A 20,295-nucleotide genomic window follows, 5' to 3' on the forward strand; every position below is an offset into this window, starting at 1 on the left:
CTTGTGAATTTTTTTTTGAATCGTCATTTATGGATAAATCATGAGACCAGATTGGCCGGTATGCTGGTGTGAAAAAAAAGATACGAATGATGTGTGACACGTTAGTTTTAACACCTTTTGTGATGAAATTCTGCACACGTAGTCACAAGGTTGCATTTTTGACGTCAAAAGAAAATTCAGTTGATGCTTTTGAATATCTCGCTCGCATCCTATTCAGTTACTATTGATTGAAAGAGACATAACGTTTTTACTAATGGCCATGTAAAATATTCTGACCATGTGCCTTGTAACAGCACCCATGTATGAGGTTTGCACTCCAATGTTTTTATGGCATCTTGATCGGAAAACAGTAGTCAGACAAAGATGGATGCAACCAATTATTCTTATTCTTAACCTCCTGCCTGCAGGTAATAAATCCAACGATGCACTTCTGCTAAGAACCCAGAAGCGGTTCGATGGCCATCTTTAACTGTGTTGATGCAACACGTGACTTCATCACCACTGAAGATTACAAAGGTCACCCAAAATCCTCATTTTCAGAATAGCTTCATGATAAAAAAAAAAAATCTCCTTGGATCAAAGTGTGATGATCATTACACGTTCAAGCGTGCAGCTGTGAAGCCACATTGCTCATTTCTCTTGGATTCACTTGAAGCAAGCGATAAGACATCGTGGAGCCTTCCCTGGCAATATTCCCTATTTATGTCATCCTCGTGTGTGCAATTAATCAAATCTACTTTGTGAGGTCAATACCTGCAATAATGACGTCAAGATACATTCCTTTGCATAATTCTTATTTCCCATTCTCGATTTTAACAACAAGCACTCAGTTAATATTAACCTACAGAGACAATAATTATGGACGTCCATTAGGATGTTAGTGCTGTTTAAATAAATATTTGGGTCAATTGATAAACAATTAAGAATTTAATCAGTGAAAATTCACATATTAGGCCAGTTCTATCAGGACTGTATGCCACATTGGTAGATATTACAAAATACAGTATGTTGGAAAATAGATGTAAAATAGAGTGCCTTCGAAAGGGACGTTCGGCCAGGTTTCCTGTAGACTTGGAATACAGTACAGCACTTGAATGTTTACATTTAAGATTCAACGGTACCATCTTTCACAAGAAAGATGATGTATTAATTGGAATGGTTAAATTGGAAAATCGGACAACAGTTCGGGTGACCTTCAATAAGCAGATCAAATGAGACAATAATCGGGTAAGAATAACAGCAAAACTATCGGGTAATGTCCAAGTGGTTGTTCCCGTATTCATTCTAATGTATTTGTCGTATGTCATTTGTGGGTTACAGTTATATTGCAATTCCGATTGTATTCCAAGTAAATAAAGTTTGTTCACCATTGTTGGGTATCTCTTTTTATCTGACAATCAGCTCTCTTACCTGCACCTCGTTGTTATGAGTGGGGCTGGTTCATCTTCAAATGTGTGTCTGCAGAGGCAGGAACAGGATAAAGAACAAAACTAGGCTCGTATGCACACATCATTCCTCTGCTCCTGGCCCTATTGTGCTCTCAGCTGCCACATTGCTACGAATACAGGAAATCAAAAGGAAAACGGTGCCAATCAGTTCAGCCTAGTCTCCTCTAATGTTGTGATTCTGCAATGGCAGGGTATTTTTCAGTCTGGATTTGCACGGGTGTTTAATTTCATGGCTTAGTGATTGTGCAACCAATGGCACTAAAGACCGACAGTTGCTTCCATGGGCTTGCTGGAACGCGGCATGAGGATCTGGTTGCCAAGCAGCTTTAAATATGGCTGACACTGAAAGAACACGTTTTGTTGTTGTAGTCACTTCAACGATAGTGTTGAGCATCAACTCAAAAAAAATTTGACTTGCTTTGTGGTTCAGTTATATATCAAACATTTTATTATCTGATAGGTAACCTGCATGACTGATGATGATGATGATATGTACCATACTCTTTACAGAGGGTTGGTGCTGTTGCAGTAGTTTCTTAGTGCCAGTGGTTATGCTGGGAGGTTTGCCACTGCCTTCACAGCAGACAGTCAGGGTAGAAATTTGGAATTTGGCCAGGGTGTCAGAAATCACTCAGCTTCTCCTCACAAAGGACACCAGAGTATCCTTCATGTTAACCAACTAATACTGTCAGGCAGGGAACCCAGCTTAACGTCCGTCCGAGGTACAGCACACATTGATACTTCACCCAGCCTGCGAAACACGAGGAAGATAGTTTACAGCTGGGTCAAGATTCCGTCCGTCCGTCCGTGTTGCCTAAACAGACTCCTTGGCTATTGGACACAATCCTGGATGGGTCACCGCTTCGACACAGGATACCAGCAAGCTGGCACTCATTGTACCGACCTCGGAATGATGACAGGCAGAGTCAACCCCACCTGGTATTAATTCAACAGCAAGTGGAGAAATGCGCAACGTTCAAGGAGCAAATGCATACGGTGCAGAGTAGGTATCTTCCAGGGAGGTGTAAAGGTAGAGTCAGAAAGAGGGTATGTACATATTCGAATAAGGGATAAGCAGAAAGCATTTATTCAATGCAAAACTACAGGACTAGAGTCTGACACATTAGTATAGGTGGAAACAGAGACTTGATAAGGAAATAACTCGGCAGGCCAAAAGGGGATATTGAAAAGACAAGACATAGTCATGATATTAAACATAACAGCAAGACATTCTTTAAGGTATGAAAAGGGATGAGAGGAGTGTGGGCCCATTGAGGAATAGTGCAGAAGAATTGGTGGACGATGATGGTGAGATGGTAGTCTTATTAAATTGTATTTTTGCTTCTACATTAACACGTAAACAGTTGGGGGAACTTCCAATCGCGGACAGTATCTATCTCCGGAGCGAGCAGGTGCTTTTAGAAGAGATCCATGCAGGAGTAGATGAGGTGAAGAAGCAGATAGAAAAATTAAGGGATGGTAAAGCTCCATGGCCAGATAATATGCATCCTGGAGTACTGTAGGAGGTGGTTGAGCAGATGAGCATGGTGTGAGCGAATATCTTTAACAGCTCATTAGAGTCAGGACAGATCCCGAAGGATTGGAGAGTAGCAAATGTAACACCGTTCATTATTTAAGAAAAGATCCAGAGAAGAATTGGGGAACTATAGACCTGTTAGTTTGACTTCAGTTATGGGGAAGGTGTTGGAGACATTAATTAGGGACCAGATGAGGAACCATTTAAATAAATACAAACTAATTAAAGGTAGTCAGCATGGGTTTACCAAAGGGAGATCTTGTTCAACAAATTTATTGGAGTTCTGTGAAATAGTTTCTGGTGGGTGGATGAGGGATGTGCAGTGGACGTCATGCATGTCAGACTTGCAGAAGGCTTTCGAGAAGGTACTATAAAGGAGGTTGTTAGCAAAGATGGGGCCTTGTGGTATAGCAGGTCAAATAAACTAACTGGATTGTAAACTGGCTTAGTGATAGGAAGCAAAGGGTGGCTGTGTGGGAGGATGTCTGGCTGGGAGGATGCAAGTAGTGGGGTACCTCAGAGATTAGTACTCGGACCATTACTGTTCATAATTTCATCAACAATTTAGATAATGAAGTTGTCAGTTTTCAAAATTTGCTGATGACACAAAACTTGAAAGTCAGGTAGATAGATAACAGAGAGGGGAGGGGAAGGGGTGGACAGATTCAGGAAAGTCGAGATACTTTAATAGATTTGGCAAAATATCAGTAGATGCAGCAAAAAAAATTGTATGCAGCCTAAGGCTGCTGGTTGCAAAATTGCTGGGAGCACAGCTGTGCCACTGATGTAGCTCCCCCTGGTTCCAGTAAGTTGGTGCTCATTTTTGCCAACCTCAAAAGGATGACAGGCTGAGTCAACCCACCTGGTGTTAATTAATGACAAGACAGGGGGCTCAAACTCTCGATACGAAGATCTTGAGCCAATCACCTTATATAAGGAAACACAAGGAAATCAGACACAGGTGGAAGACATTCAGCCCATCATGCCTGCACCACATCAACACCACACAAGTTTATCAACACAAGATCCAAAGAAGAAAATGCAAAAAAAAATTTTAATATATTTTAAATAAAGTGTTTTTGTGTTTTTCATAAAGTTTTGGAAGTTTTTGCATTTTTTTTATTGTATATATATATATATATATATATATATATATATATATATATATATATATATATATATATATATATATATATATATATATCGAAACATGTGGAGTGTGACGAGCACTTCCCTGTTCTCCATTGAACAAAGTCCTACACCAAAGCGTCACTTCTAACCCGGAAGCCTCAGTCTGATAACTGTAAAACAAACAAAGATTACATAGTCATCAGTTAAACATCAAAATGGAACCACCTATCCAGATTTCAGACTTATTTACTCTCATTAGGATGACAGACTGATAAATATCTAACTAATGATGCCCACATTTGTGGTTTTAACATCAGACACACCTCCTGACTGTTATGGTGAACATCGCCATAGATTATGTCTCACATGGTAAAACCGCATAATCCACAAAGAACAACCACCCATCTGCCATCCAAACGATTGTTCCCAGTAATGCAAACCATTCAACCAGCAGGCACATGATGTGATTGGCAGGTAAATCGAAACATGTGGAGTATGACGAGCACTCCCACGATCTCCATTGGACATAGTCCTCCACCATTGGACATAGTCCTGGTTGTGAGCCAAAGTGATGGCTTGTGGAGTGGCTGGTCATGTAGCCAATTCGATTGCAAACTGGCTTCATGATAGGAAGCAAAGAGGGTCTGTGATTGGGACAATGTCTTGCTGGGAGGATGTAAGTCATGGGGTACCTCAAGGATCATTACTCGGACCATTACTCTTCATTATTTGCAACAATGATTTAGATAGTGGAGTGAAGAGTAGGCTTTCCAAACTTTCAGACAATACAAAGCTTGGAGGTAAGGTGGTGTGTGTGTGTGTGTGTGTGTGTGTGTGCGCGCGCACGCGCGCGCGCATGTGGGGGGGGGGGGGAATGTGAAAAATTCATTTATTTTAAGCATTTTTTCAACAATGAATTGATATAAATTCAAACAGTACTCACTTTGTCTCAAAGCATTGTGCTGTTTTCATTTCCACGTGTTGTTGTGACATTGCAGAACATGCTTTTGTGTTGGAATCCAAAAGCATATTGCAGTGCCGGGAATTTGGTGACGTTAAGGCTTATCTGATGTCACAAAGGTAACAGCCCAGTTGAAGAGGAAAGATGAAGGTCAGTGTAAAAAGGGCAGTTCGAAGAAAAGGCACAGCTGGAAGTGTAAAATCCATTAGCTGACGATACATTGGACAGTTGTTGCAGAGAAAATGCACAAATAGTGGTTGGGTCAACCACTCAGGACTTCCATTGTGAAAGCTATTAAGCAATGCTTTCTGTGCACAATAATCCAGTTCTAGTGCCCCTTTGCTATTTCCCTGCATAGCCCGCATGACAAAATTTGATTTCACTTCTCAATATTATTATCTGAACAGAAACACATTATACTGTATTGTAGAAAAAAAAATTCATTCAATCATTCTTTTCCCTTAATTAACATATCCTGGAATTTTGGTTGTTTCCCCCAAAATTGCCATTTGGCTTTGTTTTACAATGGATGTGTTTGTTCACGAGATCATTCAGTTATCAAATAAACATCTAACAAAGAAAGGTCAACTGCATAAAGAACGATAATGTGTGAGGGATTTGTCTTGATTTACTTGTTAAAAGATGGATCAAAGGTTCAAAGTAGATACTGTACATAAACTCTGCAGGATAAACATATTGTGCAGACATGATTGCAATTTTACATATACAGTATTACAAGGACAGTTAAAAATGGACAGACACAACTACATGGGATTTAAACCCGAGGAACCCATTATTCCAAGAAATGGGGTCAAAATGAACCTCAAACAGGTTACAGTGAAGCACTCCACAAGATCTTTGAGGATAGAAGGTGAAGTGCGAAATGGGTTTCTTACAAACCATAGACTATCGTTTTAAAAAAGACTATAACAGGATGTTGCCATTCAAATATCCTTGTCTTGGGGATATTTACATTTAATTGTAATAAGGACTTGATCTCCCCTGTGGGAGAATTGGGACCCACCGCAGATGAACTCCACAAGACGCCAGGTAGGACGTGCTACTGCACACCGACAGTCAACTGAGCTGCAATGGTATCTATATATTAATGCTGAAGGACCAATTCTGTGCTCCTCCTCACGGTCGCGACACGTTTTTCTCGGTACTGTGACCTGAGAAGTTTTGACACGGTGTACGTCAAAGTAGACACGAGCACAAATCAGGGGATTTCTTCACAAGGAGTAGTGTACACCAAAAATGTCATGTACAAGGACGTTTTGTAGGCCTCATTAGGTAAGGCCATGGAGTACATCGACTGGGATCCAGCTCTTACAAGAGCCGCCACTGGTTGTCATATTGGGCTCATGGAACAGAATCCGTCTGTGACGGGGTTTCGGCTAGTTATTAATAAATGTAGGTTGCATGCCAATAATATTGGTGCCCTTATTCTTCTATTGGTAATTTGCTCATCACTGGAGGCCCAATCTCAACCCAAAATCCACAGGGACTTCAATAGAACAATTCAGGGGATATTTTTGATAAAGGCAAGGTGACAGTAAGCAAAATGATCAATGGGAAAGAGACAGAGATTAATGCAAGGGGACACACTAAGTGATAGAAGGAATGCCACAACACCTTGCCTAAACTAAAATCTTAACGACACGAGAATCCCACAGAAACACACAGGACAAAAAGAAGAGTAAGACAGATGCAGGAGTAGAGGTAGAGGTTCTTAAATGGTCTGAATCATGAAAAGAGGGCCGACGGAAAGCGCAGTGTGGGCACGCTGGTCAGGGCATCAGTACTCGTGTGGCTTGTGCTGGATCGTAACCGGCTCATTCTGCTTACTGCCAGCTTTGAGTTCTACAGCTCTTACTCCAACTCGGGCCTGATTATGACTGCCGAGTACCATATTAAACCTTCACATGTCGAAACATTGCCACTCTCTCGATTCACCATGCTCCCGGCAACCGGATCCTTCCAGCCTGGAGCGGCTGCCGTTATAATGCCGCACGTCACCTGCCCCGCCTTCCCTATCACCATCTTTCTGGCCACGTGGTAAGGAATTAAATAAAGAGAGGAAAATAACAAAGGGAAAGCACACCATGGGAAAGAAAGAAGGTTCCATTATGTCTGTGACATGGGGGAGAGGGGATTAAATAATGGAGCAAAGCAAAGAAGAAGAGTACAAATGCAATGCTTTTCGGAAGACAGAGGCCTCACTGTACAAATAATCTTGGCAGTGGTAATTTTGGGCATTACGGGACATATTATTCCATTTGTTGACTACTAGCAAAGGTACCTGGTGATGCCAGACAATGCAGGTCCCTCCTCCCACCCTTCCCCTCCCTCCTTCCACAAAGGTACCCGGTGTTTCCTGGGATTGTCTGCTGCAAATAAATCAAGGAACAGATAGTGACTGTATTTGATGAAGGAGAGCCTCATATTTGAGAGATCCTGTCCACCGACAAGGCCTTCATCAGCAGCTTGATGGAGTATTGTTCTCTCTTTTGGGCTGGTGCCCCTGCATCACACCTGCTGCTGGTGCCCCTGCATCACACCCTGCTCAGCTTGATGCCGTGAAAACCAAGGCCTTCAAGATTATTAGAATATCCCATGATGAAGCTGGGTCTATGGGGCTGTCACTTTCTAAAGCAGACAGGTCTGAGGTCTCTCTGTCTTCTACCACTTCTTTTCTGGTCTTGACCCTTTGCTATTTCCATGCTTTGTCTGCTCCAGGTTTCTGTGGTACACCAGCAACCCCATTCTGGAGAAACTCCCAAAATTCAGGATCACTGCTCACCTCCACTCTTTTGTTCCTCCTTTTCCCACCTGTGTAACCAACTTCCACATTCTCTTCAATGTCTTCCTGTTACTTTTCATCAACCCATCAGCTTCCCTCTGTGTTTACTGATCCAAATTCAAAATACACCTTCACAATTTTACTTCAACCTTTCCTTTTCCTAACCTTATGCAATCCTTCTTTAAAAAATAAATAAATAAACAAATAAATAAATAATTGTTCACTTTTAACTCTCCACCTCCCGTAACCACGTGTTTCTGCAGGAATTGATTCTACCCTCTGTGTTTACTGATCCAAATTTACCATCAGCCTCATGATTTTTTTTAAAAAAACACCCCAGTTTGCTATGAATGTTCATTTTCCATTAATCATTGTTTTTTTTCCAATTTCAGTGCAAATTCACCCCTCTCACCACTCCCTCTCAAAGCAACAATCACACTCTCCCCCCTCAGCTTTCTTCCTCAACTCTCCCCACTCACTCTCCTCCCCCCAAACACCCCCCACTCCCGCTCCTCAAAGTTGCCCCCCCCCCTCCCCATCACATCCACAAAGCTGCTTCCTTCCCCTGTCCTCTCTCCTCAATCTCATCACTCTCCCTCCTCAAATCATCAACTGCCTTCTGCCCCCTCTCTTATTACTCCCCACTATACCTCAACCCAGCACCACTGAGCCTTTTCTCCTCATCCGACCCTCTCACCTAGCTCTTCTGCAATCCCCCACACTTTTTCAATGACTCTCCTTACCTCTCTTCTCCTCCCTCATCCTACCCACCCCCTCCCCACCTCTTCATCCAAAGCATCCTTCCTGTCCTCTTCCTTAACAGTGTGGACCTCAAACATCCGGGGCCTTCACTCCAACCTGACAGATTTTTCCATGCGGGTTGCCACTTACAAACCAGACATAATCTGCCTAACAGAAACTTTCCTCCTTCAAGACGTCTCTGACTCCTGAGTATCTCTCACTGGTTACTCCCTCCTCCAGTATGACAAACCTGAGCCTTGTCCTGGTGGAGGAGTTGCTCTCTTCATCAAAGACTCCATTCCTCACTCTCCATGCACTGCCCTCACTCCCCCACACCCCCAGGAATACCTCTGGCTACAGCTTCCCCTCCACTCCCACCTCATGTTTATATGTGTGTTGTACCGTCCACCTAACAGTGATGCCTCCATTTACACCTCACTATCTGAAAACATGGACCAACTTCTATCCTCTCACCTGAACTCTCTCTTCCTCATATGTGGCGACTTCAATTGTCATCATACCAGTTGGCTGAGTGCGGGTACCTCTCTCACCTCCCATGACACTTCAGCAAAAGACTTCTGTGACTCATTGGGACTGACTCAATTGGTCAACTTCCTGACAAGTATCTGAAGCAATGGTATTCCATCTCTTATGGATCTGATTTTAACAAATTTCCCTGAAAATATCTGCTGTTCTTCCTCTACTCCAATTGGTTCATCTGGCCACGTCCTAGTCAAAGTACACATCTATCTGGCTGTTATTAGAGAACCTCCTCAGTGACGTTGAGTCTGGCATTTTACTCAGGCTGATTGGCAGGGTCTTCAAGTAGCCATCAAACTTCAAGACTGGTCTCCTATCTCTACTTTCTCCAACATAAACTCATCCTGGGAATTCTTTCAAAGAAACTTGCTCTCCCTCATGCACAGATTTATCACCTCTCATCTTCAGTTGTCCTACTCTTCCTCCCGTTCATGGTAAACTGAAGATTGTGGTGGGGCAGTTGTCCTGAAACAACTTGCCTTTGCCTCATGGAAAGCAAATCCAACTGAGGGTAATCTGTTTTTTGTTTTTGTATACCTTGTCGAGGCTCGTATGAGAGCTAACACACAACGCACAGCAAGGAGGCATGAGACAAGAGGGGCGGGAGTGGGAGGGACAAAACAGTGGGGAACAGACACATTAGGAGATCTGTGGAAGGGAGGCGGATGGGACAGGGAACATGGGGAAGAGAAGATGGACATTACAGGGAGGTTCAGGAAGGAAAGCAGAGGAATTGAAGGAAATGGGCTTGGGTGGATTATCGGGGGTAGGAAAGATCGAGGATTTGGATGGGGGATGATAAGAGGTGGTGGTGAACAGCTGTTTTGAAGGCCTGGAAGGAAAATGGGAAAGAATAGAGTGAGGGAGTTTATTCCAAAGGTGGGGAAAAAGAGGAATGAAAGAGTAAAGGTGAGCAGTGATTCGTGATTTTGGTAGTTTTACCAGAAGGGGGTTGTTGGCGGACCTTGAGCACCCTGTGGAAATGTGGTGGGGACAAATCACAGAGAGAGCAGGGGGGGGCAAGGCTGGAGAGGAGATGGTAGAAGACAGAAAGACCACCGACCAACCTGCGGTGATTGAGTGAGAGGCCCAAAGACTCAGCTTCATTGTGGGAGATGCCGATGATCCTAACTGCCCTGGTTTCAACAGCGTGAAGCGGAGAAAGGTGGGAGGCAGGAGCACCAGCCCAGAGGGGAGAGCAGTACTCCATCAGGCTATGGACAAAAGCTTTGTACGCGGTCAGGAGCTCAAGTGGGCCGAGGAAGGACTTTGCACGACGGAGGATCCCAGTCGGTGACTGACTTTGGAGGCGAGGTTGGAAATGTGACTTTCCCAGGAAAAGTCATGGCAGATAGTGAGACCCAGAAGCTTGAAAGAAAAGACTTCTTCCAGAGGATTGTTGAGAAAGTGGATGGGGGGTTTTCTAAATGGTCCTTTCGAAGAGACATAGTGAGAGTGTGAGATTTGTCTGGATTGAAAGACATGTTCCACGTGTTGGACCAGTTTGTGATTTTGTCCAGATATGCAGTGAGCGAAGAAGCTGCTGCTTGCCAGTCTGAGGGATGACAGGTGGTACGGCAGAGGGTGGAGTCATCAGCAAAGAGATATAGAGGATTTTCCAGAGTGTCGGAGAGATCATTGATGAAAAACAGAAAAAGAACAGGGCCCAGAACGCTACCTTGAGCAACTCCAGCCTGGACAGGAAGAGGGGATGAAAGAACTCCATTTGGGGCCACACGTTGACTGTAACAGGAGAGGAAGTCTGCGAGCCATGAGTGGAGATGGCCTTGGATACCATGGAAAGAGTTTGGTGAGTAGGGCAGGGTGAGTTCCTTCCATAAAGCTCAGAACAAGTGTGTCTACCCTTTGGAGAGCCAGAAAATAACATCTTTCTTTTCTCAAGTCTGAACTCTCAAACCTCTCTCCCTCCTTCAAATCCTGGTGGTGTTGAATCAAATCTGTTTCTGGTGTATGTTCCCCCTCCATCCCCTCCCTAACCTCAAATGGCAGCACTGCACCTGAAAAGGCTGAATGCTTAAACTCGGTGTTTGCATCGAAATCCTGTGTCCGAAACCCATCGCTTTCTGTACCCACCTTACCCAGTTGCACCTAACTGTCCCTGGACTCTGTGTCCTTTTCTCCTGACAAGGTGGAGAGCTTGCTGTCAAACCTCAACTCAGATTCTGCAACCGGTCGAGATGGCATTAGCCCACGTGTCTGAAAATCCTGCTCTGCTGCTCTTGCTCACCCTCTCTCTGTTATATTCACCCTCTCATTTGCTCAAGGTCACCTGCCATCTGCATGGAAATCAGCAAATATTACTGCCGTGCATTAAAATGGTACAAAAACAGATCCCTGCAACTACAGACCAATCAGACTTCTCCCAATCATCAGCAAGGTTATGGAATCCATCATCGCTTCAGACATTAAATCCTTCATCTTCTCCAATGGCTTGATTCCTGATCATCAATTTCGTTTCAGACCAGTTCACTCCACCCTGGATATGCTGCTTCTGCTCTCCCAACAATGGATGGAAGTCCTCAATGCCAGACATTAAATCAGAGCCATATCCCGAGACATATCGTGTGCTTTTAACATGGTCTCTCACCCTGCCATGCCCACCAAACTCTCTTCCTATGGTATCCAAGGCCATCTCCACTCATGGCTCGCAGACTTCCTCTCCTGTCACAGTCAATGTGTGGCCCCAAATGGAGTTCTTTCATCCCCTCTTCCTGTCCAGGCTGGAGTTCCTTAAGGCAGCATTCTGGGGCATGTTCCTTTTCTGGTTTTCATCAATGATCTCTCCGACTCTCTGGAAAATCCTCATTATCTCTTTGCTGATGACTCCACCCTCCACCGTACCATTTGTCATCCCTCAGACTGGCAAGCAGCAGCTTCTTCACTCTTTGCAGATCTGGATAGAATCACAAACTGGTCCAACACGTGGAACATGTCTTTCAATCCTGACAAATCTCACACTCTCACTATGTCTCTCCGCAAAGACCATTTGGAACCCCCCCCCCCCCATCTGCTTTCAAAACAAACCTCTTGAAGAAGTATTTTCATTCAAGCTTCTGGGTTTCATTCTCTGCCATGATCTTTCTTGGGAAGCCACATTTCCAAACTGGCCTTCAAAGCCAGTCACCGAATGGGCATCCTCCATTGTGCAAAGTCATTCCCGGCCCACCTGAGCTCATGACAACATACAAAGCTTTCGTCCACAGCCTGATGGAGTACTGCTCTCCCTCCAGGGCTGGTGCTCCTGCCTCTCACCTTTCTCGGCTTCACGCTGTGGAAACCAAGGCATTTCGGATCATTGGTATCTCCTTGGTGAGTGATCATTGGTGATCATTGGTGAGGCTGAGTCTTTGGGCCTCTCACTCTCTCTCCGTAAGTTTTCCGTGGTCTTTCTGTCTTCTTCCGTCTCCTCTCTGGTCTCCCCATCCGCCTGCTCTGTCTCTGCCCCCCACCACCCCTCCCCCCATATTTCCACAGGGTGCTCAAAGTCTGCCAGCAACATCCTTCTGGTAAAACTACCAAAATAACGAATCTGTTCACCTTCACTCTTTCATTCCTCTTTTTCCCCACCTTTGGAATATACTCCCACACTCTCTTCAATCCCATTCTTCCCTTCAGGCCTTCAAAACAGATGTTCACCACAACCTCTTATCTTCCCCCATCTAAAACCACGATCTTTTCTACCCCCGTTAATCCACCCCAAACCCACCTCCTTCAAATTACCTGCCTTCCTTCCTAAAAGTTCCCTGTTGTGTAAGGTCTTGAAAGTCCCTGTGGTGTCCATCTTGTATGCCCCGTGTTCCCCACCCCGTCCCTCTTCCTTCCACAGATCTCCTAATGTCTCTGTTCCCCACTGTTTTGTCCTTCCCTCTCCCGCCCCTCTTGTCTGCTGCCCCCCTTGCCGTGCACTGTGTGTTCGCTCTCATACGAGCCTCAACAATGTACATACAAAAAATAAAAAAATGACATTCTTCCTTCCAGGTCTTTAAGACAGGTGTTCACCACAATATCAGATTATCTCACATATGAAACCATGATGTTTTATACCTCTGTCACCACCCAACCCTTCCAAATTTCCAGTTTTTCCTTCATGAGAGTTTGCTTCTTTATCCATCTTGTCCATCCCATACATCCTACCTTTCTCCTCATTCCTTCCCAAACCACTATTTGTCCAAGTTGCCCTCTATTTTGTCCTTCAACCCTACTTTTAGTGTCCCCCCCTCTCTCCACTGTTCCTTTTGTCCTGTTGCATCCTGATCCATTCAGTGAAGTCACTCTTCCACGGGCCTTGACTTTGTGTCAAAAAAAAAACGATCTGAGGCTGTTTACCATACATTGGGAGTTCCATTACGGGATCATTTTGCCAGACACTGTCAAAGGCTTTGCTGATGCCCATCACAACAACTCGACTTTCTCCAAAGGGCTCAAGAGCTGAAAGCCATCTATTGGCAACATAGGCCACGAGGTCACCGGTTCAGCTGGTGCTCATTGAGGAGAAAGCAGGATTTAAGGTGGCTTAAAAGTTCTTCATTGATGAAAGACTCCATGACTTTGGAGATATTGGAGGTCACTGCAATTGATTGGGTGACAATTGGATGGATCAGATGTCACCCTTCATTGGGATAGGACAAACATAAGCGTGTTTCCAGGAAGTTAGGAAAACACTGAAACAGTAGGAAAAGTTGAAAAGCTTGGAGAAGATAGGAGCAAGTTTGGGAGCACGGGATTTGAGGACAACAGCAGGAATGCCATTTATTAGTGACAAGGAAAAGCAGGGTCTGGTGAACTTTGCGAGTGGAAAAGTTGTTAGCAGGTATAAGCGAGTTGGATTTAAAAAAAAAACCGTTCCATTGGAGAGTAGAATTGGCTACAAAGTGAGTGACAAAGGTGTTAGCTTTGGATTTAGAAAAGTTGTAGATGAAGCCATCAGGATTGTTATGAGGAGGAAAGTATGACTCACAGAAATCCCTGGAGATGCACCTGGCTAAAGACCAGAAGCCACAACTGCTGTTGGGAAGAAAAGAGAGCGTGTCAGAATTCTGCTAGATATAGGCGACTTTGGCAGTGGAGATTATGCGCTTGCAGTTGTTGTGCAGCCACATAATCACGATGACTATTATCTGAAGGTTAAGGTTTCCAGGTTGTTAGTTGCTACTTATCATAATTTGTGCCCTTAAATAAATAGTGAATATATTTTATCACTTCCATGAAATCCCATTATCGGTTTCGTGAATCATGTTTGTGGCCAATCAGGGATATACAAACCAGGGCAGGTTACATTTAACATGGTGTCTCATCATAGCCCCCCATCGTTTTCCTAAAGAAAAAAATATTGCCTTTTCCTCCTGTAAAAATAACCAAAAGTCCAATATCATGTTCTTTGTGATAAAGGATGTGTAATGACGATCGACTGATGATTTGGGCTGTTGAGAAATGGCTGTTTCCCAACTATAATGCAGACAAGACAGTATCATGTCGTGATTAAAACCATATGTTGGCTCCATTCGATTCTGTCAACCCACTCCATCTGTACAAACCCTGCTGGAACTTATTAGTCTTACTTAGCGCGAGGATCATAATTGAGGACACTGTGGAGTTCTCTGTTGGTTTATATTTTATTATTTCATGTTTCGGTGATTTAACTTCAATGTCCGGTGTTATTATTCAGTCAAATTAATTTACAGGCAGGCCCCTGTTCTCCGCAAGTTAATGGACGAATCAAGTTCATGAACACTGAACTCTGCAGCTTCTCCTCGTTGTACTATATATTATTATAAGAACAATTTTAGTACAACAGGGAAGGTAGAAACCCCTGGCAGTTTTATCGTACATCTAATGAGTTTCTCAACATGTAGTGAGAACTGTCAGCACTTTCATGATACTGACAGTTTCTCACCACATGAAGTTTGCTGTTCTGTTTGAGATGACTTAACTTAAAATTCACAAGGAGAGATGCGACCAACGTGCACTAAAAGGAGCAACTACAGGATTATATATAGCTAATTAAAAGCATAAGAAACACAAAGATGGCAGTGGTGGAGAGGGTATGCAAGTTAGATTCAACGGATTGAGATTTCTTGAGGAGTGGTCATCATTAGGTACGAAACAGGAATCAAAAAGAGATGAAAAAAGTAAATAAATATTTCAAGTAAACAAGTAAAAAGATTGATCTTTTGAGGGACTGCCCTTATGATGCGTGCAGCAGTAATATGTCATTTGGTGAACAGATTGAATATACAAGTACGTGCCTGGACGTGCGTGGCCGTACGTGCAAAAAAAAAATCTTTCAAACCACGAGCCAGAAACAACAACCACACAGGCCGTTCCTTCGCTCTCACATGTCTGTACGTGCGTGGCCGTACGAGCAAACCAAAAAAAAAAAACTTTCAAACCGCGAGCCAGAAACAACCACACAGGCCGTTCCTTTGCTCTCGCGTGCCCGTACGTGCAACCCCCCCCCAAAAAAACTTTCAAACTGTGAGCCAGAAACAAACACACGGGCCGTTCCTTCACTCTCGTAAGCGACGAATGGATTGGGGCATTGTGTTTATCTATAAATGCACATAAGAAATCGAGAAATTATTAGAATACATTAAGTCATCACTATCCGGAAGTGGTGCGTGCCCGTACGGAATGTTCACATGCATTCCACGAATTATCGCTTGCATTGAAGTAACAACTCCTGTGATACTTACACACACAGAGTTAATTAAAATCCAAATTAAAATCAAGTTTACCTCCCTGTCTTTGCTTGCCATGACATTCGCTGCATTGACCATTGCCACTCCTACGCCACGGTAACTAAGGCGCCGATCCCCATCGTAACTGGCACGGCACGTCACGTCATCGTCGGCCGGCCGTGCACCGGCCTACGCAGCCACGCCTACGCAGCAACGTGTCCTGTGATTGGTAACTAAATGGCGCATCGGCCACGCCTACGCAGCAACGTGTCCTGTCATTGGTTGGTAAATAAATGGCCATAACTTGGGAAGTACTTGTCCGATTAATATCAAACCTTGAAAAGGCACATACTCAGGTCCCCAGCAATATACCTGGCAAATTTCTCAATTAGATCGGACCAGTGGTTGTCGAGAAACAGCGGTCAAAGACACACACACACACACACACACACACACACACACACACACACACACACACACACACACACACACACACACACACACACACACACACACACACACACACACACAGACACATTGCTGGAATTATAGATAGATAGATATATAGATTGTTACGGATCTAGGAACCGTATGCATACAACATACAGGTGTCCCGAAGTCAGTTGTTCTGTTAAGTATATGTGTAGATAGAATGCCTCCTTGTGTTTAGTGGGAAAATTAAAGGGGTGCGTTGCGATGTTTTTTTAGTTAGGTTAATAAATCATTTTATTTCCTCTCTTATGGAACCTTCCTGGTGCTTGCGGCCTCGGTTCGCTGGCCACAGCGTACCACTGTCCACCCGCTGTCGACAGAGACTCATTTTTCCGAGGCAAAATCTCCACGTTCGCTATTCCAGATCCTTCTCAGCTTCCCCAAATGTACGCAGTGTGGCTGCACGTCATTCACCTTCCCCAAACACGCGTGGAGTAGGTGTGCCTCGCCGGTGCCTGGCCGAGGCCCCGCCCAAAAAAAGACCCATGGGAGCCACGTACAATCAGGGCGGACAGTGACGTCAGTTTTGACCAAGGCCCTGCCCCACTGAGGGAGGTCGTTGGACTACGAAGAGACCCTCTGAGACGCGCGTTCGTGGGAGTTCAGTCAAAAGGCTCAGTTCAGTTCTGCATTGGCTGGGGCATTCGTTGGTGTTTTGCTGGAGTCTTGAGTTCGGTGTACGAGGACGATTGACAGACTGAGAGCTTTTTGACGAGTCTGTGGGTGGTGGTGCATGGCCATTCTTCGTTGGTGGAGCGATCCGTCTGGTCGATTCCGATAACGACCGAGGACACCCGACCTCGACCGGGTCTCTTGCCGGGTCCTGTCCGCGACCCTGATTCCCGCCCTGGGACTCCGATCTGCTCCGCTCGGGCTCCTCCGTGGACACGAGCCCCACGTGTGTGATTGCGGGCCAAGCTGCACGACCATTGGCAGGTGCCGCACCACGGAGCACCCCTCCCTCCAACGTGCAGCTACCCAGCCGAGCCGCGACCTCAGCTCGTCTCTCTCCCTGGCTGTGGGGTTCCTTGAAATTCACCTGGGTTTTATTTTCGTCTGTGTGTGTGGCGCCGTCTGTTAAGTAGAACTGCATAAGTGTTTTCGATCATTGTAAATCTGTATATCCGCGATAAGCTTGCTCTGTGTCCTTCTTGCTGGAAATAAAACAATTGTAGAAATGTTCCCAGTTCGTGTTCATCTTTTCCTCCATTGGTCCAGCATGGTTCGAATCTGAGCTAAGGCAGGTTTTTATACCCGAAAATCCGTTCATTCGAGCCGGTACGACCTTGGCAGATCCGCTCGCTGCATCCGAACCGGAAAGGTAGTTGGTAGTCGGTAGTGGTCTGGTTCGGGCAAGGCGTACTGACGGCGTGGTTCCCCAGTAGACAACACCGCGTGGTTAGTTAGGTAAATTGGTTCGAGACAAAAAGACCCTGCGCTACGCTGTGGAGGTATTGGCGTCCACGGTCGGTTTAGCGAGCCGCCGCCTCACAGAATTATCCGAGAAGGACAGCCTGCAATTCCGGAGAGTCTGGTGGGAGACGACGTAACCTTCCCCACATAGCGGTCGTTCTCGCCACCGGACCCCCACCCGCAACAATATATTCCGGATATGAGGAGAGCCAGTTAAGGTCTCAGTCACAGTTGCAGTCCCAGAAACAATTCCAGGTAATGGGTTTTGTGGTGTTTTGTTTTACTGAAATGTTAATTAATAGCCAATACCACCCCAAAGGTCACTGCTCAGGCTGTTTACCTCCTCCACCAAAGGTGGATGCAGGTTATGGTTTCACCCCTGTCTCTGTCTGTCTGCCTGTCTGTTTGTTACTTACGAAATCTAAATATTTCGTTAGTATATTTATGACTTCCGTCCTCTGTGTGTTTGTTTGTGTGTGTGTGTGTGTGTGTGTGTGTGTGTGTGTTTGTTTGTAGGCACGATAATTCGAGAACGGAAGAAGCTACGAATGTCAAATTACACCACGTGATTCAGGAGGGTGATGGCTAGTGCTGATTAGATTTTGGTCAAAATCGGTCAAAGGTCAAGGTCACGGTGAGGTCAAATATTCGATTTTTGATGGTTTGGTACAGAATCATCGTAGAAACTTCTGGTTTGCGTCGCTACCTTCTCTAGAGACAGCTTTTATTAGACAAGGTCAGAGGTCAAGTTGATGATTTCGTAAGTACCAGTCTATGACTGCTTGTTTGTTTGTTTGTGAACAAAATATCTCAAAAAGTTATTGACGGATTCAGACGAAACTTGGTGGATGAGTTGGTTCGGTGACAAGAATCAGCTGTTAAATTTTAGTTCAAATGCGAATCCATATCCAGCCGATCAGTGGGATACAAAACGTAAACTAATCAGCCTGGTGGAGGTATGCGCTCTACAGAGTGTCCTAGATTTGCCATAATATCAGCACAAACAAACTGGTGTTCTGATGAATGGCCAATGATGCAACTACTTCCTCACATCAATGTCTTCTTTTTTTAATACATAGTCGAGGCTCGTGGAAGAGCTAGCACACTGAACGGGTCAGGACGTAACAGACAAAAAAAAGGATGCAAAACACACATGCATGGAGAAGGAAGGAGGAAAAACGTAGAAAATTAGGAGGGATTTGGGTGGGGTTAACGAGGGTAGAAAAGATCATGGTTTTGAATTGGGGATGATCCGAGATGGTGGTGAACTGCTGTCTTGAATATCTGGTGGGAATAATGAGATCGAAGACAATGCGGAAGACTGAGATCGAAGACGATACCACAGTGGGGAAAAAAAGAGGAACAAATGAGTGTAGGTGAGCAGTGATCCTGGATTTTGGTAATTTTACCAGAAGAGGGTTGATTGTGGATTGTGTGAGCCCTGCAGAAACCTCGGGGGCACAAAGCACCAAAAGAGCAGAAAGGAGGAGGTAGAAGACAGACAGACCACCAACCTGTCAAAATGATAAGGCAAATTGATAAGCCCGTACACTCAACTTCAGCGTGGGAGATTCCAATAATCTTGAAGGCCTTGGTTTCCATTTCATCAAGCTGAGCAAGATGTGAGGCAGAGGAGCCAGCCCAAAGGGGAGAGCAGTAGTCCATTAAGCTTCGGATGAAGGCCTTGTCGGTGGATAGGAGTTCCAAGAAAAAGACTTTGTATGATGATGGATGCCCAGGCCAATGATGAAAGGCCAAAGTTGAAATGTTGAAATGTTGGAGGCCAACAATGAAACATTTAAAACATTGGAAACATTGAAATGTTGGAAGCCAAGAATGTGGTTTGCTCAAGAAAGATCATGGCTGATATTGAGACCCAGGAGTTTGAATGACTGACCCTCCTCAAGGGGATTGTTAAGAGAGTAGATGTGGGAAGGGAATTTGCCAGACTGTCCTTTTGGAGAGAGATCATGAGTGTGAGATTTGTCAGGATTCAAAGACATGTTCCATTTGTTTGACCAGCATAGCTTGTGATTTTTTTTTCAAGGTCTGAAGAGAGGGAAGAAGGTGCAGCCAGCCTGTCTGAAGGTGGAGTCATCAGCAAATAGATAAAGAGGATTTTCCAGAAAGTCAGTGAGATCATTGAAGAAGATCAGGAATAGGAGGTCCAGAACATTGCTTTGGGGCACTCAAGCCTTGACAGGGAAAGAAGATGAAAGGATTCCGTTGGGAGTCAAACGTTGGCTACGAGAGTAGTGGAAGTCAGGAATCTATGTGTGGAGTTGGCCTTGGATGCCATAGGCAGACAGTTTCTAAAGTAAGACAGGATTCCAGACTGTATCAAAAGCACGACATACGTCCAGAGAGATGGCCCTGATCTCATCTGACATTGAGGGTCTCCATCGATTGTTGGGTGAGTGCAAGCAGCACATCGAAGGTGGAATGACCGGCTCTGAAACCAAATTGGTGATCTGAGATGAGGTTGTTGGAGAAAAGGAATGATTTCATATCAACTACAATTATGAATTCCA

At 44.6% G+C, this 20,295-nt stretch overlaps 2 long non-coding RNA genes across 7 annotated transcripts in view; both read right to left on the minus strand.

Annotated features, from left to right (window-relative positions):
• The window catches only part of LOC147011909 (uncharacterized), a 172,120-nt gene extending 168,052 nt beyond the window's left edge, over positions 1-4,068 (minus strand). For all 6 annotated transcript variants that reach the window (XR_015051784.1, XR_015051783.1, XR_015051786.1 and 3 more), the window contains exon 1: positions 1,411-4,068. This is a non-coding gene — a long non-coding RNA (uncharacterized LOC147011909). The remainder of the gene's footprint in view (positions 1-1,410) is intronic.
• Positions 4,069-4,189: 121 nt separating this feature from the next.
• Positions 4,190-20,295, minus strand: part of LOC147011913 (uncharacterized) — a 93,192-nt gene continuing 77,086 nt past the window's right edge. The window contains exons 2-3 of the long non-coding RNA XR_015051988.1: positions 5,060-5,264; positions 4,190-4,286 (exon numbers count right to left, since the gene is read on the minus strand). This is a non-coding gene — a long non-coding RNA (uncharacterized LOC147011913). The remainder of the gene's footprint in view (positions 4,287-5,059; positions 5,265-20,295) is intronic.

This window comes from Eptatretus burgeri, chromosome 15, assembly GCF_056783735.1.
Source record: "Eptatretus burgeri isolate ZD-2024b chromosome 15, Ebu_testis_v1, whole genome shotgun sequence".
NCBI classification, from domain to species: Eukaryota; Metazoa; Chordata; class Myxini; order Myxiniformes; family Myxinidae; genus Eptatretus; species Eptatretus burgeri.